Here is a 25404-nt window from a genome sequence, read left to right on the forward strand (position 1 = left end):
CATCATTGGAGGAACGCAAACCCTCCACAGAAGGACCTGGTCTGTTCCATGATGGCAGCCCAGCCTGGGTGAGTCAAAGTCTCTTTTTATACAGGCACGCCCCAGAGCGCCTGACTAGGGGGAGAGAGACACCACCAACCCGAGATCCTTAATGGTCTAGGGTGCACCCCCACACCAGGGATTCTTATGGGTGGGAGGAATGGAGAAAGCCAGACACACTGAGATCACTTCCTCCCAGGAGCCTGGGCCAGACAGGGAGACACAGTCCCCCTTTACATATCTGCCAGACAACCTTCCTCCCACTCCCTCCACACAATGTTCTTATCTGGAGGTGAAGCCAGGGAAATCACATGGAGGATTCTTATCTGGGGAACTGGGGGGACCCACTTACCACCAGAGATTCTTAAGGGCAGGAGGAACAGGGATTCCCACCTCTGCAGCATGGGGGTGGGTCGCCTGCTGGGATCATCTGGGCATATTTCACCTCGTCAGTTCCCTGCCATTGCCTTGGGGGCCCCTTGTTCGCTGCCTCTGGCACCCAGTTTAGCCTCCTTCCTGAGGGCTGAAACGCTTTGATCTATCTAAGGTCTGTGGGATCAATACGTGTCATGGTGTAATTCTGTGTTATTCGGGGGTCAGACTAGCTGAGCTAATGGCCCCTTCTGCCCTTAAACACCATGAAAACATTTCCCTGGTTCCTCCTTGCGCCTGACAGACACCGCGGTGAGGGGCCCAATAGAAGATCCTGGACACAGCGCTCTGGCTCTTACTTTACTTGGGGACGTCAGCACTTTCCTAGCAAAGCTGCTGCTAAAGCGCTGGATTTGGGGAACGGTTCGGCTCCGATTCAGAGATCTGCCTGCGGGGTGTGGACCTGCCACGAGGAGCGGGAAACGCAACCAGCAACGGGAGGCGTTGGCTGAGCTCCAGGCTGCCCCCGTGTGGCCAAAGCTTAGAAATGAGCAGCGGAGTTTAAAGCTGGCGCTGGGAGGGAGCTGAACACGCGGGGCACGAAGGCTTCTGCGAGTAACGCTTGTTGGGTGGGCAGCTGAGCGTAGCTGATTGCCGGAGTTCAGGGCTGCACCCTGGGGTGCTGAGCAGGTGTGTGTGCTCAGGTTGGCCTCGCTATGATGGTTTCTGGGAAGTTTGGGGTCGCCAGTCTCCTAGAGAGAGGAGCCAGCCCAGAAAAGGAGGTTTCAAAACTCTGGTACCAATTGGCAGTGGACTGCCCCTGTGAAGAGCCGCTGCAGCCCCGCCTAGGAGAGCCGGTCTCTCTTATGCAGCCCCCATTCCTCAGGATGAGGGTTGTGCTCAAAGATCTGTGCCCCGTGTTTTCACCTCCATGTGAAGCGCACAGTGCAAATAACCCTCAGCGCATCAGCTCAGTGCCAGGCTCAACTTCCACCCGCTCAGGCAAGATGGTGCAGAGGAGCCCCTGGGTGGCTGTGGGCCTGGGGAGGCTTTTGATTTTTCGGCCTGACCGCTACGTGCAGCAAGGCCAAAAGTCAGATGGCCGGCTCTCCCGTCCACCACGCTCATCAGGAGCCCTTAGTCGACAGGCTTGGAGAATGCGGGCATCACCCCCCACTACCTCTCGCATGCAAAGCAAGCGCTCTGCCGCTTGAGCTAATTCCCCGCAGCTGGCCTGACTCTCAGGCACCGGGCAAAAAAAGGCAAGGGCTCTGTGGCCTTAAGCAGAACACAGCCTGAAATGGGGGGGTGGGCGCGAGGCGCTACCCAGAGCTGGGGAAGGGGGTCCGAGTCCCAGCCACGCTCCTCGGCACAAACACCAACGCTCCCTCCCTGGAGTGTGTCTGGCGTGAGAGTTAGCCCCAGAAACAAGCACCAAACTTCAGAAGACAACACAGGGATAGATCACTTGACGATTGCCTGCTCTGGCCATTGCCTCTGAAGCGCCTGGCATCGGTTACTGTCAGAAGACGTGATAGTGGCCTAGGTGGACCATCGGTCTCACCCAGGAGGGCCGTTCTTATCTTCACCACTTTCCTCTAACCCAAGCAAAGCCAGGAGCAGGCCCAGCTCAGCAACTCTAGCAGGCTCCCTGGCCCCTGGCCCAGCATACAGCAAAACGACCCTGCCTGCGCCAGGATAGACAGCCACCGAATCCCTCTTCCAGACCAACGCAGCCCTTCCCCGCTTTGGCTGTCTCCAAGCTGTCTGCGTGCTCTGCTCTGCTCCACGGCTGCCATGCTGCCTGAGATCAGGAGGCTGCGAGGTCTCACGGTCTCAGCTGAGCTGGTATCGCATGCCACCCCGCCAATCTCCTCATTCCCTTCATGGACCCCTGGGATGTGAGTAATTCTGTATTTGAGTGGCTCTCCCTCCCGGCCAATGAGCTTGGCGTAGACTAGCAGGGAGGGAGGAGGAAAGGGATTGTGCTCCAGTGAGAGCTCAGAAAGAAAGGGGCAGGTCCCCCACTAGAGCCCAGCACAGCAGAGCACAGCAGAGCAGAGCAGGCTGGAAAATGTGTGTATGGGTCTGACTACTTTTCCCCTGCTCTTCCATTTGAGCTAACTTCCCCCAGCTGTCTCCAGCCTCCCAGTCAGCGCAAGGGGGAGAAGGGCCGGGGAGGAAGAGCTTTGTGCGCCGCAAGGGCTGGCTTTTTGGGAGGCCAAGCGGGGAGAGGGATGGAGGCCACTGGAGGAGCTGAGCCGGCTGACTGTCCATGGCTTCTAAAAGAAGGGCAAGAGAAGGTCCCGGGGCTGCCTTGCCACTGGAGAATGCGGGCATTGATCCCGCTGCCTCTCGCATGCGAAGCGAGCGCTCTACCACTTGAGCTAATTCCCCTACCTTGGCAGGTGGCGTCTCGATCCATCCATTCGATAACGGAGGCCACATCGTTCCCCGCTCCAGCCGGTGACTCCTTCCAAAAGGGTCAGGCAAGAGAGGGAGCCCCGTAGGCCGGCTAGCTCAGCTGGTTAGAGCGGGGTGCTAATAACGCCAAGGTCATGTGTTCAAGCCCCATGCTGGCCACTCGGGGTGCAGGAGGGAGAGGGTGGCTTCTGGTCTTTTGGCTGACTGCTAGGGGTGGCAGAGGCCAAAACCAGGTTGGCCGGGAGCAGGCAAGAGCCCTGCTGGGCGCGGGCGCAGGCGCTGGGCAGGAGGAGGCTCGGACACCTCCTGGGCTCTCCTCCTGGGCTCCTTGCTCCACCTGCTGCCTGAAAGGAACTTGGGCCCGAGGAGGAGACTGGTGAGCCCGGCCGGCTGCCTTCCAGGCTCATAGGAGGCCAGGCTTGAGCTGCCCGGCCCGCGAAGCCAAAATCGCAGGCCTGCCGGCTCACCCCCATTTCCACACAGGGTTGACCTGATGGCCCGAATTCTTGCCGGCTGCCAGCTCCACCCAAATGGACCCGACGCCGGATCATGCTCCCCAGCCCAAGCCACAGAGGAAGGCTTAATCCTCGGCACCCCAACCTAGGGGAGAGGCTTCACACTCCGCCGGCGCAGGGTGACCTTTGGGACTTCCTGACACCATCCTCCCACCGCCCACAGCCAGACCCCCAAGCCCACACTCGAGCCCACACCTCCGACAGGAAGGAGCAGGAGGACCACTCCGCCCAGGGACACCACCACTCAAAGTCAGCTTCACTTGCTTCCTCTTCTACCCCTTTCCTCCCAAGTTATGCGCGCCTCACGGGAGCCGGCCCTGGGAAGACGCAGGCACGGCACTCTGACTGGCGCAAGCCAAACACCCCACACCGAGAGTTTAGCACGGGCTCTTGAGGCACTGGAGGAACCCCATGCAGACGCACTGACGGAGCTAAGCTTTACGGCCAAGGGCCCTACCTGTGCAGAAAGCCAACTTACTTGTGAAAAAGACGCCTCTTTAGGCTCCCCTTCCAAACTTCCAAATGCCTCCAAATGGGAAAACACACACACTGAAATACCCAAACGGTCCTAAGGCTGGGGCCAGGTGAAAAAGAAAAGCAAGGAAAAGATTTCTAAATGGCCACCCTGCCAGAGTCGTACAGCTCCGCAAGTGAAACCCGTGGGAGGGACATTACACAGAAAAGGGGAATGGAAAGCTGCCCAAATTGAGATGCTGTGGAAAGCTACAGCCCCATCGCTACTCCTACTCTGCACACTTCTTGCAACAGCTGATGAACGGCCAGGTGCTTTTCGCATCCAAGCCCACACCAGGGAAAGACCTTGAGAAGCTTCCCGTGGCTTGCCTGGTTCAGCTGGTCAGAGTGTGGCACTCGTGGAGGCAAGATGGTGCAGAGGAGCCCCTGGGTGGCTGTGGGCCTGGGGAGGATGGCTTTTGATTTTTCGGCCTGACCACTACGGGCAGCCAGGCCAAAAGTCAGATGGCCGGCTCTCCCGTCCACCACGCTCATCAGGAGCCCTTAGTCGACAGGCTCGGAGAATGCGGGCGGCGTCCCCCACTACCTCTCGCATGCAAAGCGAGCGCTCTGCCGCTTGAGCTAATTCCCCGCCGCGGGCCTGACTCTCCGGCACCGGGCAAAAAAAGGCAAGGGCTCTGTGGCCTTAAGCTGGACACAGCCTGAAATGGGGGGGAGGGGGGCTTGCTACCCAGAGCTGGGGAAGGGGGTCCGAGTCCCAGCCACGCTCCTCGGCACAAACACCAACGCTCCCTCCCTGGAGTGTGTCTGGGCTGAGAGTTAGCCCCTGAAACAAGCACCAAGCTTCAGAAGACAACACAGGGATAGATCACTTGACGATTGCCTGCTCTGGCCATTGACTCTGAAGCGCCTGGCATTGGTTACTGTCAGAAGACGTGATAGTGGCCTAGATGGACCATCGGTCTCACCCAGGAGGGCCGTTCTTATCTTCACCACTTTCCTCTAACCCAAGCAAAGCCAGAAGCAGGCCCAGCTCAGCAACTCTAGCAGACTCCCTGGCCTCTGGCCCAGCATACAGCAAAACGACCCTGCCTCCGCCAGGATAGACAGCCACCGACTCCCTCTTCCAGACCAACGCAGCCCTTCCCCGCTTTGGCTGTCTCCAAGCTGTCTGCATGCTCTGCTCTGCTCCACGGCTGCCATGCTGCCTGAGATCAGGAGGCTGCGAGGTCTCACGGTCTCAGCTGAGCTGGTATCGCGTGCCACCCCGCCCATCTCCTCATTCCCTTCATCGACCCCTGGGATGTGAGTAATTCTGTATTTGAGTGGCTCTCCCTCCCGGCCAATGAGCTTGGCGTAGACTAGCAGGGAGGGAGGAGGAAAGGGATTGTGCTCCAGTGAGAGCTCAGAAAGAAAGGTGCAGGTCCCCCACTAGAGCCCAGCCGAGCAGAGCAGAGCAGAGCAGAGCAGGCTGGAGAATGTGTGTATGGGTCTGACTACTTCTCCCATGCTCTTCCATTTGAGGTAACTTCCCCCAGCTGTCGCCAGCCTCCCAGTCAGCGCAAGGGGGAGAAGGGCCGGGGTGGAAGAGCTTTGTGCTCCGCAAGGGCTGGCCTTTTGGGAGGCCAAGCGGGGAGAGGGATGGAGGCCACTGGAGGAGCTGAGCTGGCTGACTGTCCATGGCTTCTAAAAGAAGGGCAAGAGAAGGTCCCGGGGCTGCCTTGCCACTGGAGAATGCGGGCGTTGATCCCGCTGCCTCTCGCATGCGAAGCGAGCGCTCTACCACTTGATCTAATTCCCCTACCTTGGCAGGTGGCGTCTCGATCCATCCATTCGATAACGGAGGCCACATCATTCCCCGCGCCAGCCGGTGACTCCTTCCAAAAGGGTCAGGCAAGAGAGGGAGCCCCGTAGGCCGGCTAGCTCAGCTGGTTAGAGCGGGGTGCTAATAACGCCAAGGTCATGTGTTCAAGCCCCATGCTGGCCACTCGGGGTGCAGGAGGGAGAGGGTGGCTTCTGGTCTTTTGGCTGACTGCTAGGGGTGGCAGAGGCCAAAACCAGGTTGGCCGGGAGCAGGCAAGAGCCCTGCTGGGCGCGGGCGCAGGCGCCGGGCAGGAGGAGGCTCCGGACACCTCCTTGGGCTCTCCTCCCTGGGCTCCTTGCTCCACCTGCTGCCTGAAAGGAACTTGGGCCCGAGGAGGAGACTGGTGAGCCCGGCCGGCTGCCTTCCAGGATCATAGGAGGCCAGGCTTGAGCTGCCCGGCCCGCTGGCCAAAATCGCAGGCCTGCCGGCTCACCCCCATTTCCACACAGGGTTGACCTGATGGCCCGAATTCTTGCCGGCTGCCAGCTCCACCCAAATGGACCCGACGCCGGATCATGCTCCCCAGCCCAAGCCACAGAGGAAGGCTTAATCCTCGGCACCCCAACCTAGGGGAGAGGCTTCACACTCCGCCGGCGCAGGGTGACCTTTGGGACTTCCTGACACCATCCTCCCACCGCCCACAGCCAGACCCCCAAGCCCACACTCGAGCCCACACTCCGACAGGAAGGAGCAGGAGGACCACTCCGCCCAGGACACCACCACTCAAAGTCAGCTTCACTTGCTTCCTCTTCTACCCCTTTCCTCCCAAGTTATGCGCGCCACGGAGCCGGCCCTGGGAAGACGCAGGCACGGCACTCTGACTGGCGCAAGCCAAACACCCCACACCGAGAGTTTAGCACGGGCTCTTGAGGCACTGGAGGAACCCCATGCAGACGCACTGACGGAGCTGCTTTACGGCCAAGGGCCCTACCTGTGCAGAAAGCCAACTTACTTGTGAAAAAGACGCCTCTTTAGGCTCCCCTTCCAAACTTCCAAATGCCTCCAAATGGGAAAACACACACACTGAAATACCCAAACAGTCCTAAGGCTGGGGCCAGGTGAAAAAGAAAAGCAAGGAAAAGATTTCTAAATGGCCACCCTGCCAGAGTCGTACAGCTCCGCAAGTGAAACCCGTGGGAGGGACATTACACAGAAAAGGGGAATGGAAAGCTGCCCAAATTGAGATGCTGTGGAAAGCTACAGCCCCATCGCACTCCTACTCTGCACACTTCTTGCAACAGCTGATGAACGGCCAGGTGCTTTTCGCATCCAAGCCCACACCAGGAAAGACCTTGAGAAGCTTCCGTGGCTTGCCTGGTTCAGCTGGTCAGAGTGTGGCACTCGTGGAGGCAAGATGGTGCAGAGGAGCCCCTGGGTGGCTGTGGGCCTGGGGAGGATGGCTTTTGATTTTCGGCCTGACCACTACGGGCAGCCAGGCCAAAGTCAGATGGCCGGCTCTCCGTCCACCACGCTCATCAGGAGCCCTTAGTCGACAGGCTCGAGAATGCGGGCGTCCCCCACTACCTCTCGCATGCAAAGCGAGCGCTCTGCCGCTTGAGCTAATTCCCCGCAGCTGGCCTGACTCTGAGGCACCGGGCAAAAAAAGGCAAGGGCTCTGTGGCCTTAAGCTGGACACAGCATGAAATGGGGGGGAAGGGGGGCTTGCTACCCAGAGCTGGGGAAGGGGGTCCGAGTCCCAGCCACGCTCCTCGGCACAAACACCAACTCTCCCTCCCTGGAGTGTGTCTGGGCTGAGAGTTAGCCCCTGAAACAAGCACCAAGCTTCAGAAGACAACACAGGGATAGATCACTTGACGATTGCCTGCTCTGGCCATTGCCTCTGAAGCGCCTGGCATCGGTTACTGTCAGAAGACGGGATAGTGGCCTAGATGGACCATCGGTCTCACCCAGGAGGGCCGTTCTTATCTTCACCACTTTCCTCTAACCCAAGCAAAGCCAGAAGCAGGCCCAGCTCAGCAACTCTAGCAGACACCCTGGCCTCTGGCCCAGCATACAGCAAAACGACCCTGCCTCCGCCAGGATAGACAGCCACCGACTCCCTCTTCCAGACCAACGCAGCCCTTCCCCGCTTTGGCTGTCTCCAAGCTGTCTGCGTGCTCTGCTCTGCTCCACGGCTGCCATGCTGCCTGAGATCAGGAGGCTGCGAGGTCTCACGGTCTCAGCTGAGCTGGTATCGCGTGCCACCCCGCCCATCTCCTCATTCCCTTCATCGACCCCTGGGATGTGAGTAATTCTGTATTTGAGTGGCTCTCCCTCCCGGCCAATGAGCTTGGCGTAGACTAGCAGGGAGGGAGGAGGAAAGGGATTGTGCTCCAGTGAGAGCTCAGAAAGAAAGGTGCAGGTCCCCCACTAGAGCCCAGCCGAGCAGAGCAGAGCAGAGCAGAGCAGGCTGGAGAATGTGTGTATGGGTCTGACTACTTCTCCCATGCTCTTCCATTTGAGGTAACTTCCCCCAGCTGTCGCCAGCCTCCCAGTCAGCGCAAGGAGAAGGGCCGGGTGGAAGAGCTTTGTGCTCGCAAGGGCTGGCCTTTGGGAGGCCAAGCGGGGAGAGGGATGGAGGCCACTGGAGGAGCTGAGCTGGCTGACTGTCCATGGCTTCTAAAAGAAGGGCAAGAGAAGATCCCGGGGTCGCCTTGCCGCTGGAGAAAGCGAGCATTGATCCCGCTGCCTCTCGCATACGAAGCGAGCGCTCTACCACTTGAGCTAATTCCCCTACCTTGGCAGGTGGCGTCTCGATCCATCCATTCGATAACGGAGGCCACATCATTCCCCGAGCCAGCCGGTGACTCCTTCCAAAAGGGTCAGGCAAGAGAGGTAGCCCCGTAGGCCGGCTAGCTCAGCTGGTTAGAGCGTGGTGCTAATAACACCAAGGTCATGGGTTCAAGCCCCATGCTGGCCCCTCAGGGTGCAGGAGGGAGAGGGTGGCTTCTGGTCTTTTGGCTGACTGCTAGGGGTGGCAGAGGCCAAAACCAGGTGGGCCGGGAGCAGGCAAGAGCCCTGCTGGGCGCGGGCGTAGGCTCCGGCGCCGGGCAGGAGGACGCTCCGGACACCTCCTTGGGCTCTCCTCCCTGGGCTCCTTGCTCCACCTGCTGCCTGAAAGGAACTTGGGCCCGAGGAGGAGACTGGTGAGCCCGGCTGGCTGCCTTCCAGGCTCATAGGAGGCCAGGCTTGAGCTGCCCGGCCCGCGAAGCCAAAATCGCAGGCCTGCCGGCTCACCCCCATTTCCACACAGGGTTGACCTGATGGCCCGAATTCTTGCCGGCCGCCAGCTCCACCCAAATGGACCCGACGCCGGATCACGCTCCCCAGCCCAAGCCACAGAGGAAGGCTTAATCCTCGGCACCCCAACCTAGGGGAGAGGCTTCACACTCCGCCGGCGCAGGGTGACCTTTGGGACTTCCCTGGACACCATCCTCCCACCGCCCACAGCCAGACCCCCCAAGCCCACACTCGAGCCCACACTTCCGACAGGAAAGAGCAGGAGGACCACTCCACCCAGGGGCACCACCACTCAAAGTCAGCTTCACTTGCTTCCTCTTCTACCCCTTTCCTCCCAAGTTATGCGCGCCTCACGGGAGCCGGCCCTGGGAAGACGCAGGCACGGCACTCTGACTGGCGCAAGCCAAACGCCCACACCGAGAGTTTAGCACGGGCTCTTGAGGCACTGGAGGAACCCCACGCAGATGCACCGACGGAGCTAAGCTTTACGGCCAAGGGCCCTACCTGTGCAGAAAGCCAACTTGCTTGTGAAAAAGACGCCTCTTTAGGCTCCCCTTCCAAACTTCCAAATGCCTCCAAATGGGAAAACACACACACTGAAATACCCAAACAGTCCTAAGGCTGGGGCCAGGTGAAAAAGAAAAGCAAGGAAAAGATTTCTAAATGGCCACCCTGCCAGAGTCGTACAGCTCCGCAAGTGAAACCCGTGGGAGGGACATTACACAGAAAAGGGGAATGGAAAGCTGCCCAAATTGAGATGCTGTGGAAAGCTACAGCCCCATCGCTACTCCGACTCTGCACACTTCTTGCAACAGCTGATGAACGGCCAGGTGCTTTTGCATCCAAGCCCACACCAGGAAAGACCTTGAGAAGCTTCCCGTGGCTTGCCTGGTTCAGCTGGTCAGAGTGTGGCACTCGTGGAGGCAAGATGGTGCAGAGGAGCCCCTGGGTGGCTGTGGGTCTGGGGAGGATGGCTTTTGATTTTTCGGCCTGAGCACTACGGGCAGCCAGGCCAAAAGTCAGATGGCCGGCTCTCCCGTCCACCACGCTCATCAGGAGCCCTTAGTCGACAGGCTCGGAGAATGCGGGCGGCGTCCCCCACTACCTCTCGCATGCAAAGCGAGCGCTCTGCCGCTTGAGCTAATTCCCCGCAGCTGGCCTGACTCTCAGGCACCGGGCAAAAAAAGGCAAGGGCTCTGTGGCCTTAAGCAGAACACAGCCTGAAATGGGGGGGAGGGGGGCTTGCTACCCAGAGCTGGGGAAGGGGGTCCGAGTCCCAGCCACGCTCCTCGGCACAAACACCAACGCTCCCTCCCTGGAGTGTGTCTGGGCTGAGAGTTAGCCCCTGAAACAAGCACCAAGCTTCAGAAGACAACACAGGGATAGATCACTTGACGATTGCCTGCGCTGGCCATTGACTCTGAAGCGCCTGGCATTGGTTACTGTCAGAAGACGTGATAGTGGCCTAGATGGACCATCGGTCTCACCCAGGAGGGCCGTTCTTATCTTCACCACTTTCCTCTAACCCAAGCAAAGCCAGAATCATGCCCAGCACAGCAACTCTAGCAGACTCCCTGGCCTCTGCCCCAGCATACAGCAAATGACCCTGCCTCCGCCAGGATAGACAGCCACCGACTCCTCTTCCAGACCAACGCAGCCCTTCCCGCTTTGGCTGTCTCCAAGCTGTCTGCGTGCTCTGCTCTGCTCCACGGCTGCCATGCTGCCTGAGATCAGGAGGCTGCGAGGTCTCACGGTCTCAGCTGAGCTGGTATCGCGTGCCACCCCGCCCATCTCCTCATTCTCTTCATGGACCCCTGGGATGTGAGTAATTCTGTATTTGAGTGGCTCTCCCTCCCGGCCAATGAGCTTGGCGTAGACTAGCAGGGAGGGAGGAGGAAAGGGATTGTGCTCCAGTGAGAGCTCAGAAAGAAAGGTGCAGGTCCCCCACTAGAGCCCAGCACAGCCAGGGGCGGCTCTAGGCACCAGCAAACCAAGCTGGTGCCTAGGGCGGCCAAATCTAGGGGGCGGCAGGCTGGGCCGGTGGACCTGCCGCAGTCTTGCCTGCGGGAGGTCCACCGGATCCGCGGACGACCGGACCTGCTGCAGGCATGACTGCGGAGGGGGCACTCGTCCCGCGGCTCGGCTGGACCTCCCGCAGGCATGACTGCGCGGCAGCCGGAGCCGCGGACCCGCGAACCATCCGCATCCGTGCCCACGGCTCGGTGGAGCCGCAGTCATGCCTCGCGCAGGTCCGCTGTCCGGGCTCCGGTGGAACTGACGCGGGAGCTCAACCGGAGCCGCGGGAAGAGGGGACCCACCGCGGGACCGAGGAAGGGTGGCGCAGCACACCGCGCTGCCTGGGGCAGCCTATTTTCTAGAGCCGCCCCTGAGCACAGCAGAGCAAAGCAGAGCAGAGCAGGCTGGAGAATGTGTGTATGGGTCTGACTACTTCTCCCATGCTCTTCCATTTGAGCTAACTTCCCCCAGCTGTCGCCAGCCTCCCAGTCAGCGCAAGGGGGAGAAGGGCCGGGGTGGAAGAGCTTTGTGCTCCGCAAGGGCTGGCCTTTTGGGAGGCCAAGCGGGGAGAGGGATGGAGGCCACTGGAGGAGCTGAGCCGGCTGACTGTCCATGGCTTCTAAAAGAAGGGCAAGAGAAGGTCCCGTGGCTGTCTTGCCGCTGGAGAATGCAGGCATTGATCCCGCTGCCTCTCGCATGCGAAGCGAGCGCTCTACCACTTGAGCTAATTCCCCTACCTTGGCAGGTGGCGTCTCGATCCATCCATTCGATAACGGAGGCCACATCATTCCCCGCGCCAGCCGGTGACTCCTTCCAAAAGGGTCAGGCAAGAGAAGGAGCCCCGTAGGCCGGCTAGCTCAGCTGGTTAGAGCGGGGTGCTAATAACGCCAAGGTCATGTGTTCAAGCCCCATGCTGGCCACTCGGGGTGCAGGAGGGAGAGGGTGGCTTCTGGTCTTTTGGCTGACTGCTAGGGGTGGCAGAGGCCAAAACCAGGTTGGCCGGGAGCAGGCAAGAGCCCTGCAGGGCGCGGGCGCAGGCGCCGGGCAGGAGGAGGCTCCGGACACCTCCTTGGGCTCTCCTCCCTGGGCTCCTTCCTCCACCTGCTGCCTGAAAGGAACTTGGGCCCGAGGAGGAGACTGGTGAGCCCGGCCGGCTGCCTTCCAGGCTCATAGGAGGCCAGGCTTGAGCTGCCCGGCCCGCGAAGCCAAAATCGCAGGCCTGCCGGCTCACCCCCATTTCCACACAGGGTTGACCTGATGGCCCGAATTCTTGCCGGCCGCCAGCTCCACCCAAATGGACCCGACGCCGGATCATGCTCCCCAGCCCAAGCCACAGAGGAAGGCTTAATCCTCGGCACCCCAACCTAGGGGAGAGGCTTCACACCGCGGCGCAGGGTGACCTTTGGGACTCCTGGACACCATCCTCCCACCGCCCACAGCCAGACCCCCCAAGCCCACACTCGAGCCCACACCTCCGACAGGAAGGAGCAGGAGGACCACTCCGCCCAAGGACACCACCACTCAAAGTCAGCTTCACTTGCTTCCTCTTCTACCCCTTTCCTCCCAAGTTATGCGCGCCTCACGGGAGCCGGCCCTGGGAAGACGCAGGCATGGCACTCTGACTGGCGCAAGCCAAACGCCCACACCAAGAGTTTAGCACGGGCTCTTGAGGCACTGGAGGAACCCCATGCAGACGCACTGACGGAGCTAAGCTTTACGGCCAAGGGCCCTACCTGTGCAGAAAGCCAACTTGCTTGTGAAAAAGACGCCTCTTTAGGCTCCCCTTCCAAACTTCCAAATGCCTCCAAATGGGAAAACACACACACTGAAATACCCAAACAGTCCTAAGGCTGGGGCCAGGTGAAAAAGAAAAGCAAGGAAAAGATTTCTAAATGGCCACCCTGCCAGAGTCGTACAGCTCCGCAAGTGAAACCCGTGGGAGGGACATTACACAGAAAAGGGGAATGGAAAGCTGCCCAAATTGAGATGCTGTGGAAAGCTACAGCCCCATCGCTACTCCTACTCTGCACACTTCTTGCAACAGCTGATGAACGGCCAGGTGCTTTTCGCATCCAAGCCCACACCAGGGAAAGACCTTGAGAAGCTTCCCGTGGCTTGCCTGGTTCAGCTGGTCAGAGTGTGGCACTCGTGGAGGCAAGATGGTGCAGAGGAGCCCCTGGGTGGCTGTGGGCCTGGGGAGGATGGCTTTTGATTTTTTGGCCTGACCACTACGGGCAGCCAGGCCAAAAGTCAGATGGCCGGCTCTCCCGTCCACCAAGCTCATCAGGAGCCCTTAGTCGACAGGCTCGGAGAATGCGGGCGGCGTCCCCCACTACCTCTCGCATGCAAAGCGAGCGCTCTGCCGCTTGAGCTAATTCCCCGCAGCTGGCCTGACTCTCAGGCACCGGGCAAAAAAAGGCAAGGGCTCTCAGGCCTTAAGCTGGACACAGCCTGAAATGGGGGGGAAGGGGGGCTTGCTACCCAGAGCTGGGGAAGGGGGTCCGAGTCCCAGCCACGCTCCTCGGCACAAACACCAACGCTCCCTCCCTGGAGTGTGTCTGGGCTGAGAGTTTGCCCCAGAAACAAGCACCAAACTTCAGAAGACAACGCAGGGATAGATCACTTGACGATTGCCTGCTCTGGCCATTGCCTCTGAAGCGCCTGGCATCGGTTACTGTCAGAAGACGGGATAGTGGCCTAGATGGACCATCGGTCTCACCCAGGAGGGCCGTTCTTATCTTCACCACTTTCCTCTAACCCAAGCAAAGCCAGAAGCAGGCCCAGCTCAGCAACTCTAGCAGACTCCCTGGCCTCTGGCCCAGCATACAGCAAAACGACCCTGCCTCCGCCAGGATAGACAGCCACCGACTCCCTCTTCCAGACCAACGCAGCCCTTCCCCGCTTTGGCTGTCTCCAAGCTGTCTGCGTGCTCTGCTCTGCTCCACGGCTGCCATGCTGCCTGAGATCAGGAGGCTGCGAGGTCTCACGGTCTCAGCTGAGCTGGTATCGCGTGCCACCCCGCCCATCTCCTCATTCTCTTCATGGACCACTGGGATGTGAGTAATTCTGTATTTGAGTGGCTCTCCCTCCCGGCCAATGAGCTTGGCGTAGACTAGCAGGGAGGGAGGAGGAAAGGGATTGTGCTCCAGTGAGAGCTCAGAAAGAAAGGTGCAGGTCCCCCACTAGAGCCCAGCACAGCAGAGCAAAGCAGAGCAGAGCAGGCTGGAGAATATGTGTATGGGTCTGACTACTTCTCCCCTGCTCTTTCATTTGAGCTAACTTCCCCCAGCTGTCGCCAGCCTCCCAGTCAGCGCAAGGGGGAGAAGGGCCGGGATGGAAGAGCTTTGTGCTCCGCAAGGGCTGGCCTTTTGGGAGGCCAAGCGGGGAGAGGGATGGAGGCCACTGGAGGAGCTGAGCCGGCTGACTGTCCATGGCTTCTAAAAGAAGGGCAAGAGAAGGTCCCGGGGTTGCCTTGCCGCTGGAGAATGCGGGCATTGATCCCGCTGCCTCTCGCATGCGAAGCGAGCGCTCTACCACTTGAGCTAATTCCCCTACCTTGGCAGGTGGTGTCTCGATCCATCCATTCAATAACGGAGGCCACATCATTCCCCGCGCCAGCAGGTGACTCCTTCCAAACGGGTCAGTCAAGAAAGGGCACCCCATAGGCTGGCTAGCTCAGCTGGTTAGAGCGTGGTGCTAATAACGCCAAGGTCATGGGTTCAAGCCCCATGTTGGCCTCTCAGGGTGCAGGAGGGAGAGGGTGGCTTCTGGTCTTTTGGCTGACTGCTAGGGGTGGCAGAGGCCAAAACCAGGTGGGCCGGGAGCAGGCAAGAGCCCTGCAGGGCGCGGGCGCAGGCGCCGGGCAGGAGGAGGCTCCGGACACCTCCTTGGGCTCTCCTCCCTGGGCTCCTTGCTCCACCTGCTGCCTGAAAGGAACTTGGGCCCGGGGAGGAGACTGGTGAGCCCGGCCGGCTGCCTTCCAGGCTCATAGGAGGCCAGGCTTGAGCTGCCCGGCCCGCGAAGCCAAAATCGCAGGCCTGCCGGCTCACCCCCATTTCCACACAGGGTTGACCTGATGGCCCGAATTCTTGCCGGCTGCCAGCTCCACCCAAATGGACCCGACGCCGGATCATGCTCCCCAGCCCAAGCCACAGAGGAAGGCTTAATCCTCGGCACCCCAACCTAGGGGAGAGGCTTCACACTCCGCCGGTGCAGGGTGACCTTTGGGACTTCCCTGGACACCATCCTCCCACCGCCCACAGCCAGACCCCCCAAGCCCACACTCGAGCCCACACCTCCGACAGGAAGGAGCAGGAGGACCACTCCGCCCAGGGACACCACCACTCAAAGTCAGCTTCACTTGCTTCCTCTTCTACCCCTTTCCTCCCAAGTTATGCGTGCCTCACGGGAGCCGGCCCTGGGAAGACGCAGGCACGGCACTCTGACTGGCGCAAGCCAAACGCCCACACCGAGAGTTTAGCACGGGCTCTTGAGGCACTGGAGGAACCCCATGCAGATGCACTGACGGAGCTAAGCTTTACGGCCAAGGGCCCTACCTGTGCAGAAAGCCAACTTGCTTGTGAAAAAGACGCCTCTTTAGGCTCCCCTTCCAAACTTCCAAATGCCTCCAAATGGGAAAACACACACACTGAAACACCCAAACAGTCCTAAGGCTGGGGCCAGGTGAAAAAGAAAAGCAAGGAAAAGATTTCTAAATGGCCACCCTGCCAGAGTCGTACAGCTCCGCAAGTGAAACCCGTGGGAGGGACATTACACAGAAAAGGGGAATGGAAAGCTGCCCAAATTGAGATGCTGTGGAAAGCTACAGCCCCATTGCTACTCCTACTCTGCACACTTCTTGCAACAGCTGATGAACAGCCAGGTGCTTTTCGCATCCAAGCCCACACCAGGGAAAGACCTTGAGAAGCTTCCCGTGGCTTGCCTGGTTCAGCTGGTCAGAGTGTGGCACTCGTGGAGGCAAGATGGTGCAGAGGAGCCCCTGGGTGGCTGTGGGCCTGGGGAGGATGGCTTTTGATTTTTCGGCCTGACCACTACGGGCAGCCAGGCCAAAAGTCAGATGGCCGGCTCTCCCGTCCACCACGCTCATCAGGAGCCCTTAGTCGACAGGCTCGGAGAATGCGGGTGGCGTCCTTCACTACCTCTCGCATGCAAAGCGAGCGCTCTGCCGCTTGAGCTAATTCCGCGCAGCTGCCCTGACTCTCAGGCACCGGGCAAAAAAAGGCAAGGGCTCTGTGGCCTTAAGCTGGACACAGCCTGAAATGGGGGGGAGGGGGGCTTGCTACCCAGAGCTGGGGAAGGGGGTCCGAGTCCCAGCCACGCTCCTCGGCACAAACACCAACGCTCCCTCCCTGGAGTGTGTCTGGGCTGAGAGTTAGCCCCTGAAACAAGCACCAAGCTTCAGAAGACAACGCAGGGATAGATCACTTGACGATTGCCTGCTCTGGCCATTGCCTCTGAAGCGCCTGGCATCGGTTACTGTCAGAAGACGTGATAGTGGCCTAGATGGACCATCGGTCTCACCCAGGAGGGCCGTTCTTATCTTCACCACTTTCCTCTAACCCAAGCAAAGCCAGAAGCAGGCCCAGCTCAGCAACTCTAGCAGGCTCCCTGGCCCCTGGCCCAGCATACAGCAAAACGACCCTGCCTCCGCCAGGCTAGACAGGCACCGACTCCCTCTTCCAGACCAACGCAGCCCTTCCCCGCTTTGGCTGTCTCCAAGCTTTCTGCGTGCTCTGCTCTGCTCCACGGCTGCCATGCTGCCTGAGATCAGGAGGCTGCGAGGTCTCACGGTCTCAGCTGAGCTGGTATCGCATGCCACCCCGCCCATCTCCTCATTCCCTTCATGTACCCCTGGGATGTGAGTAATTCTGTATTTGAGTGGCTCTCCCTCCCGGCCAATGAGCTTGGCGTAGACTAGCAGGGAGGGAGGAGGAAAGGGATTGTGCTCCAGTGAGAGCTCAGAAAGAAAGGTGCAGGTCCCCCACTAGAGCCCAGCACAGCAGAGCAAAGCAGAGCAGAGCAGGCTGGAGAATGTGTGTCTGGGTCTGACTACTTCTCCCATGCTCTTCCATTTGAGCTAACTTCCCCCAGCTGTCTCCAGCCTCCCACTCAGCGCAAGGGGGAGAAGGGCCGGGGAGGAAAAGCTTTGTGCTCCGCAAGGGCTGGCTTTTTGGGAGGCCAAGCGGGGAGAGGGATGGAGGCCACTGGAGGAGCTGAGCTGGCTGACTGTCCATGGCTTCTAAAAGAAGGGCAAGAGAAGGTCCCGCAGCTGCCTTGCCACTGGAGGACGCGGGCATTGATCCCCGCTGCCTCTTGGAGTGCGGGGGAGTCCAACTCTGCACCCCTCTTCCTGGGACTCACAGTGATTTTCAGCCAGCCAGTAAAACAGAAGGTTTATTGGACACAGGAACACAGGCTACAGCAGAGCTTGTGGGCAGAGCCAGGACCTCTCAATCTGGCCCTTCTGGGGGGTTCAGGGTGCTTGGATCCCAGCCTAGGATTCTCTGAACTCCCCTCCCCCAGCCCCAAATCGAAACTGACTCCCCCTCTCTACTCGGCTCTCTCCTTTGTCTAGCTCCCCTGGCAGAGATGTTGACCTCCCCTCCCCCGTGCCTAGCTCAGGTTACAGGCTGAATACCTGTCCCTCACCTAATGTCCTCCCCGGCTCCCCCAACCCCCACACAGACAGCCCCTACTCCAGCACATCTCTCCCCCTTTCGAGACTGAACTGAGCGGGGTCACTCTGCCCGGTGACCCGGGGAAGTTCAGGGCCCCCTCTCCGGGACAGCGCGTCTGCTATCAGGTTGGCACTTCCCTTCACGTGGACCACGTCCATGTCATAGTCCTGCAGGATCAGGCTCCACCTCAGGAGCTTGGCGTTGGCTCCTTTCAGCTGGTGCAGCCAGGTCAGGGGAGAGTGGTCGGTGTACACGGTGAAGTGGTGCCCAAAGAGATATGGCTCCAGTTTCTTAAGGGCCCACACCATGGCCAGGCATTCCTTCTCGATGGCCGCGTAGTTCTGCTCCCGGGGTAGCAACTTCTTGCTCAGGTACACGATGGGGTGTCTCTCCCCCTTTTCATCCTCCTGCATCAACACCACCCCCAGCCCCGTGTCTGAGGCGTCAGTGAACACCATAAAGGGCTTGTCAAAGTCTGAATTTGCCAGAACTGGGCCACTGAGCAGAGCCTCCTTCAGCGCCTGGAGAGCCTGCTGGCACTCCTCGGTCCAGACCACCTTGTCTGGCTTCCCCTTCTTGCACAGCTCAGTGATGGGGGCGGCTATGGCGCTAAAGTGGGGCACGAAACTTCGATAGTACCCCGCCATCCCAATAAAGGCCTGGACCTGCTTCTTGGTTTGGGGAGCAGGCTAGTCTCTGATCACCTCCACCTTGGCTGGTTCCGGCTTTAGGCAGCCGCTCCCCACCCGATGGCCCAGGTAAGATACTTCAGCCATCCCCACCTTGCACTTCTCAGCCTTTACGGTTAGCCCAGCCTCTTGGAGTTGGTTCAGCACTTGTTTAACCTGGGACACGTGGTCCTCCCAGGTCTGGCTGAAGATGCAGATGTCGTCAATATACGCCACGGCAAAACTTTCCATCCCCCTCAGTTGCTGATCCACCAGACGCTGGAAGGTGGCCGGCGCTCCCTTTAGGCCGAAGGGCAGGGTCAGAAACTCGTAGAGCCCCAGAGAGGTGATAAAGGCCAATTTCAGCCTGGCATCTGCGTCCAGCGGCACTTGCCAGTAGCCCTTTGTAAGATCCATGGTGGTGAGGTACCGAGCGCCTCCCAGCTTGTCTAGGAGCTCGTCAGGCCTGGGCATGGGGTTGGCATCAGATACAGTGATGGCATTGAGCTTTCGATAGTCCACACAGAACCGGATCGACCTATCCCTTTTGGGAACCAGGACCAGCGGCGAGGCCCAAGGGCTGGAAGATGGCTGGATCACCCCCAAAGCCAGCATTTCCCTGACCTCTCTTTCTAGGTCCTGGGCAGTTTTTCCTGTGACCCGAAAAGGGGAGCATCGTATGGGGGGGGGGGGGTGACCCTTTCTCCACCCGGTGGACAATAAAATTAGTGCGCCCGGGCTGGTTGGAAAACAGCTGTCGGTACAGATGCAGCACCCCTCGTATCTCAGCCTGCTGGGCCAGGGTCAGCTGATCAGAGAGGGGAATCGCCTCCAGGGGGGAACCAGCCTTTGTCCCCGGGAATAGATCCACTAAAGGGTCATCTCCCGGCTCCTCCCAGTGCCCACACACGGCCAACACCACATTCCCCCTGTCATACTATGGCTTCATCATATTCACATGGTACGCCCGGCGATGATGAGCCCAGTTAGACAGCTCCACCACATAGTTTACCTCATTTAGTTCTTGATAACCTTGAAGGGCCCTTCCCAGGCAGCCTGGAGTTTGTTTTTCCTCACGGGGATGAGAACCATCACTTGACCCCCGGTGGCGAAGGCGCGGGCCCGCGCCGTGCGGTCGTACCAGACCTTCTGCTTCTTCTGGGCTCGGGCCAGATTCTCCCTGGCCAGGCCCATGAGCTCGGCAAGTCTTTCCCAGAAGGTCAGGACATACTCCACCACTGACTCGCCATCGGGCAGCCTTCCCCTCCCATTCGTCTCTCATCAGGTCCAGGGGCCCCCTTACCCGCCTCCCATATAACAGTTCAAAAGGTGAGAACCCGGTAGATTCCTGGGGTACCTCCCTGTCCACGAACAGCAGGTGAGGTAAGTACTTGTCCCAGTCCTGTGGGTGCCGGTTCCTAAATGTTTTTAGCATCATCTTTAGCATCCCGTTGAACCTTTCCACCAGCCCGTTGGTCTGGGGGTGATACGCTGAGGCCCAGTTGTGCCGGACCCCACATTTCTCCCACAGGGACTGGAGCAGGCTCGACATGAAGTTGGACCCCTGGTCCGTTAAGACTTCCTTGGTGAACCCCACCCGGCTGAAAATGGTCAGCAGCGCATCTGCCACGGTGTCTGCTTCGATAGAGGACAAGGCCACCGCCTCAGGGTAGCGAGTGGCGAAATCTACCACCACCAGGATGTATTTCTTCCCCGACCGGGTCGCCTTGCTGAGAGGTCCCACTATGTCCATGGCCACCTTCTGGAAAGGTTCTTCTATGATGGGCAAAGGCCTCAAAGCTGCTTTCCCCTTGTCCTGGGCCTTCCCCACCCGCTGGAAGGGGTCACAGGATTGGCAGTACTGCCGGACATGGGTAAAGACCCCAGGCCAGTAAAAGTTCTGTAGCAGCCTCTGCCTGGTGCGCCGGATTCCCTGGTGCCCTGTGCGGGGGGATGTCATGGGCCAGGTACAGGAGCTTGTGGCGAAACTTCTGGGGAACCACCAGCTGCCTCCTAATCCCCCATGACTCCACTTCCCTGGGGAGAGCCCATTCTCGGTACAGGAACCCCTTCTCCCACAGGAACCTCTCCTTGCAACCTCTCCTCATGGTCTGTACTGCACTGAGGTTAGCCCGGTCCCTGAGCTTCTGCAAGGAGGGGTCTTTCTGCAACTCAGCCTGGAACTCGGCAGCTGGGACAGGGATGGGGACCTGCTCTCTCTCACCAGCTGGGACTGAGGTAGCAGCCTCTCTGGGTCGTGTCCCTGAGCGTTCCCTCCCCACCAGGTTAGGGTCCGGCACCTCGGGCAGAGTACCTTCCCCGTTGTCAGGGCGCAGTGCCCTACACCGACTCTGACTACGGGTCACGACCAGGGCACCCCGGGCGTTGGTTGGCCAGTCCTTGAGGTCCCCCCCATTAACACGTCGGTGGGCAAATGTGGGTGTACCCCCACGTCCTTGGGGCCCTCCTTGGCCCCCCACTTCAGGTGCACCCTCACCACGGGCACCTTGAATGGGGTCCCGCTCATACCCCTCACGGTCAGGTAGGTGTCGGGCACCATCCGATCTGGGGCCACCACCTCGGGCCGGGCCAGCGTCACCTCTGTGCCCGTGTCCCAGTACCCAGTGACCTTCCTCCCATCCACCTCCAGGGGAACAAGGCACTCACTCTGGAGGGGCAGCTCCGTGCCCACCCTGTAAACCAAAAACCCGGAGTCTGGAGCATCCAGCCCCCCAGAGGAGCAGACCTGGGGCCCTCCTCCCTCCTTCGCAGGTGGTACGCGGCCAGCCCCCCTTTCCTGGGAATGTTGCCCCGCATCTGATTGGGTCTTTACCCAGTCAACCCTCTGCGGGTTGGGTCTGCTCGGTCTGTCCCTGAGCTTGGGGTACTGGGCCCGTATGTGGCCTCATTGGCCACAGTGATAGCAGCCCATGTCTCGTGGGTCCCCTCGAGTGGGTCGGATGGACCTGACGCTGGATGTTCCCCTTTGGTGGGGGTTCTCCATAGGCCCCCGCTGGGAGGTCCCATGGTGACTTTCTCTCTGCGTTGAGGCAGGCCTGCTCCTTCGAGACTCCTCCCTGTTATCCCCTGCCCGACTGTCCACAAATTGGTCGGCCAGCTGGCCTGCGTGCTGCGGGTTCTCCGGCTTCTGGTCCATCAACCACAGCCTCAGGTCAGACAGGCACTGCTCATACAGGTGCTCCAGTATGAATAGGTCAAGCAGGTCCTCTTTAGTTTGGGCCCCGGCTGTCCACTTGCGGGCATACCCCTGCGCCCGGTTGACCAGTTGTAGGTATGTGACCTCACGGGTTTTATGTTGACTCCGGAACCTCTTCCAGTACATCTCAGGAGTCAGCCCAAACTCACAGAGCAGGGCCTGTTTGAACAGTTCGTAGTCCCCTGCCTCCGCCCCTTTCATTCGGCTGTATACCTCCACGGCGGTGGAGTCCAGTAAGAGGGTGAGAAACGGGATCCTGTCTGCAGGGTCAACCCGGTGCAGCTCGCAGGCATTCTCAAAGGCCGTCAGGAAGGTATCTATCTCCTCCCCCTCCTTATGCCGGGCCAGGAAGCTCTTATCAAAGCTCTTTGTAGGCTTGGGTCCCCCCTCACTCACCGCAGCCGGGGCCCCGCTGCTTCTCAGCTGGGCCAGGTCCAGCTCACGCTGGCGCTGGTTCTCCTCGTGTTTACGCTGGTTCTCCCGCTCCTTCAGTTATTGCCTCCTTAACTCGAGCGCCTCCCTGTCATATTCCAGCCGCATCTGTTCCAGGGATGGGGAGCTCCGCCGGGACGATCCCCTGCTGGCCGCCACAGTCCAGGTGCCCTCGGTATTCGCTGGGGTTCCCCCAACCCCTCCCCTAGGTATAGGTGGGCAGGTCTCGGGGTGTCCTCGGCAGCAGTCTGGCCCCTCCCCGCCATGTCAGGCCCCGGGGCCCACACTGTGTCCGCTGGGTGGCTTCCCTCTGGGACAGGGTTCGGTTCACCCAAACGATCCTTCTCCTCCAGCTGGGCAATTAGCTGGTCTTTGGTGGACCTCCCAATGCGCAGCCCCCTCTGCCTGCACAGCTCCACCAGGTCGCTCTTAAGGTGCTTAGCATACATCTTCCTGCTGGCCACTCGCCGGCCTGTGCTCTCAGCTTCCCACCGGTTCCAGGGAGACCCCTCGTGCACCAGCCCTTCTTCAGGTCACCAACTCTCTGCCAGGATCGAGCTCCAGACTCCTCTGCCCCTGGGACTGCTCCTGCACTCCCCCCGGGGGACCCTGTTACTGCAAAGTCCTTCTCTCTGGTCACACACTCCCAGGGGTTAATCGCCTCCTGAAACTGTCTCTTTCTGTCTCTTCAGCCCACCTGGTCCCCGTCAGTTCCCCCTTCGTTTTGCTGCTCCCCAGTCACTTACTGCAGGAAGCGCCATCCACGGGGTGCAGTAGGTCCCGCCGCTGCCACCAGTTGTCACGGAGTGTGGGGGAGTCCGGCCCTGCACCCCTCTTCCTGGGACTCACAGTGACTCTCAGCCAGCCAGTAAAACAGAAGGTTTATTGGACAACAGGAATACAGGCTACAGCACAACCAGGACCCCTCAATCGAGTCCTTCTGGGGTTCAGGGTGCAGGGATCCCAGCATAGGATTCCCTGAACTCTCCCCCCCAAGCCCCAAACCGAAACTGACCCAACCCCCTCCAGCCGGCTCCCTGGCTTTGTCTAGCTCCCCGGGCAAAGGTGTTGACCTCCCTCCCCCCGCCTAGCTCATGGTACAGGCTGAATACCTGTCCCTCACCAAAAATCCTCCCTGGCTCTCCCAACTCCCACACAGACAGCCCCTACGCCATCACAGCAGGTCAGGACTGGGATAGCAGGGGCTGCGGGTCGGGAGTGAGGGGCACCGGTAGAGCGGTGAGTCTGCAGGTCAGTACTGGGATAGCAGGGGCTGCGGGTCGGGAGTGAGGGGCACAATCAGAGATGTGAGTCTGCAGGTCAATACTGGGATAGCAGGGGCTGCGGGTCGGGAGTGAGGGGCATTAGCAGAGACTTGAGGTCAGGACTGGGATAACAGGGGCTGCTGGTCGGGAGTATTGATGGGCACCAGCAGGGCTGTGATTCTGCAGGTCAGGACTGGGATATCAGAGGCTGCGGGTCGGGAGTGAGGGGCACCAGCAGAGCTGTGGGTCTGGAGGTCAGGACTGGGATAGCGGGGGCTGCGGGTCGGGAGTGAGGGGCACCGGTAGAGCTCTGAGTCTGCAGGTCAGGACTGGGATAGCAGGGGCTGCGGGTCGGGAGTGAGGGGCACCGGCAGAGCTGGAGGGAGCCCAGGGGGCTGCGGGTCAGGAGTGAGGGGCACCAGCAGAGCTGTGGGTCTGGAGGTCAGGACTGGGATAGCAGGGGCTGCGGGTCGGGAGTGAGGGGCACCGGCAGAGCTGTGAGTCTGCAGGTCAGGACTGGGATAGCAGGGGCTGCGGGTCAGGAGTGAGGGGCACCCACAGAGCTGTGGGTGTGGAGGTCAGGACTGGATAGCAGGGCCTGCGGGTCGGGAGTGAGGGGCACCAGGAGAGCTGTGAGTCTGGAGGTCAGGACTGGATAGCAGGGGCTGCGGGTCGGGAGTGAGGGGCACCGGCAGAGCTGTGGGTCTGGAGGTCAGGACTGGGATAGCAGGGGCTGTGGGTCGGGAGTGAGGGGCACCGGCAGAGCTGTGAGTCTGCAGGTCAGGACTGGGATAGCAGGGGCTGCGGGTCGGGAGTGAGGAGCAATAGTAGAGCTGGAGGGAAACCAGGGGGCTGTGGGTCGGGAGTGAGGTGCACCAGAAGAGCTGTGAGTCTGCAGGTCTGGACTGGTATAGTAGGGGCTGTGGGTCGGGAGTGAGGGGCACCAGCAGAGCTGTGAATCTGCAGGTCAGGACTGGGATAGCGGGGGCTGCGGGTCGGGAGTGAGGGGCACCGGTAGAGCTCTGAGTCTGCAGGTCAGGACTGGGATGGCAGGGGCTGCGGGTCAGGAGTGAGGGGCACCAGCAGAGCTGGAGGGAGCGCAGGGGGCTGCAGGTCAGGAGTGAGGGGTACCGGCAGAGCTGTGGGTCTGCAGGTCAGGACTGGGATAGCAGGGGCTGCGGGTCGGGAGTGAGGGGCACCGGCAGAGCTGTGAGTCTGCAGGTCAGGACTGGATAGCAGGGGCTGCGGGTCGTGAGTGAGGGGCACCAGAAGAGCTGTGAGTCTGCAGGTCAGGACTGGGATAGCAGGGGCTGCGGGTCTGGAGTGATGGGCACCGGCAGAGCTGGAGTCTGCAGGTCAGGACTGGGATAACAGGGGCTGCGGGTTGGGAGTGAGGGGCACCGGCAGAGCTGTGGGTCTGGAGGTCAGGACTGGGATAGCAGGGGCTGCGGGTCGGGAGTGAGGGGCACCGGCAGAGCTGGAGGGAGCCCAGGGGGCTGCGGGTCAGGAGTGAGGGGCACCAGCAGAGCTGTGGGTCTGGAGGTCAGGACTGGGATAGCAGGGGCTGCGGGTCGGGAGTGAGGGGCACCGGCAGAGCTGTGAGTCTGCAGGTCAGGACTGGGATAGCAGGGGATGCGGGTCGGGAGTGAGGGGCACCCGCAGAGCTGTGGGTGTGGAGGTCAGGACTGGATAGCAGGGCCTGCGGGTCGGGAGTGAGGGGCACTAGGAGAGCTGTGAGTCTGGAGGTCAGGACTGGATAGCAGGGGCTGCGGGTCGGGAGTGAGGGGCACTGGCAGAGCTGTGGGTCTGGAGGTCAGGACTGGGATAGCAGGGGCTGTGGGTCGGGAGTGAGGGGCACCGGCAGAGCTGTGAGTCTGCAGGTCAGGACTGGGATAGCAGGGGCTGCGGGTCGGGAGTGAGGAGCAATGGTAGAGCTGGAGTTAAACCAGGGGGCTGCGGGTCGGGAGTGAGGTGCACCAGAAGAGCTGTGAGTCTGCAGGTCTGGACTGGTATAGTAGGGGCTGTGGGTCGGGAGTGAGGGGCACCAGCAGAGCTGTGAATCTGCAGGTCAGGACTGGGATAGCGGGGGCTGCGGGTCGGGAGTGAGGGGCATCGGTAGAGCTCTGAGTCTGCAGGTCAGGACTGGGATAGCAGGGGCTGCGGGTCAGGAGTGAGGGGTA

General features: G+C 60.4%; 1 protein-coding gene, 7 non-coding genes and 1 pseudogene across 8 annotated transcripts in view; 6 read left to right on the forward strand and 3 right to left on the reverse strand.

Moving 5' to 3' along the window:
- LOC120375648 overlaps positions 1-25404 on the forward strand; it is a 310655-nt pseudogene that overhangs the window by 95038 nt on the left and 190213 nt on the right.
- LOC120375894 (zinc finger protein 883-like) overlaps positions 1-25404 on the reverse strand; it is a gene marked incomplete at its 5' end in the record, with an annotated part of 252699 nt that overhangs the window by 61331 nt on the left and 165964 nt on the right. The window lies entirely within an intron of this gene.
- On the reverse strand, positions 2736-2808 carry TRNAA-CGC. Its single transcript has one exon. It is a non-coding gene; the product is annotated as a tRNA-Ala (tRNA).
- On the forward strand, positions 2921-2994 carry TRNAI-AAU. Its single transcript has one exon. It is a non-coding gene; the product is annotated as a tRNA-Ile (tRNA).
- On the forward strand, positions 5738-5811 carry TRNAI-AAU. Its single transcript has one exon. It is a non-coding gene; the product is annotated as a tRNA-Ile (tRNA).
- On the forward strand, positions 8535-8608 carry TRNAI-AAU. The gene has a single exon. It is a non-coding gene; the product is annotated as a tRNA-Ile (tRNA).
- Positions 11791-11864, forward strand: TRNAI-AAU. Its single transcript has one exon. It is a non-coding gene; the product is annotated as a tRNA-Ile (tRNA).
- Positions 14424-14496, reverse strand: TRNAA-CGC. Its single transcript has one exon. It is a non-coding gene; the product is annotated as a tRNA-Ala (tRNA).
- On the forward strand, positions 14609-14682 carry TRNAI-AAU. The gene has a single exon. It is a non-coding gene; the product is annotated as a tRNA-Ile (tRNA).

The sequence above is a fragment of the Mauremys reevesii genome, linkage group 12 (genome assembly GCF_016161935.1).
Source record: "Mauremys reevesii isolate NIE-2019 linkage group 12, ASM1616193v1, whole genome shotgun sequence".
In the NCBI taxonomy this organism is placed as follows: Eukaryota; Metazoa; Chordata; order Testudines; family Geoemydidae; genus Mauremys; species Mauremys reevesii.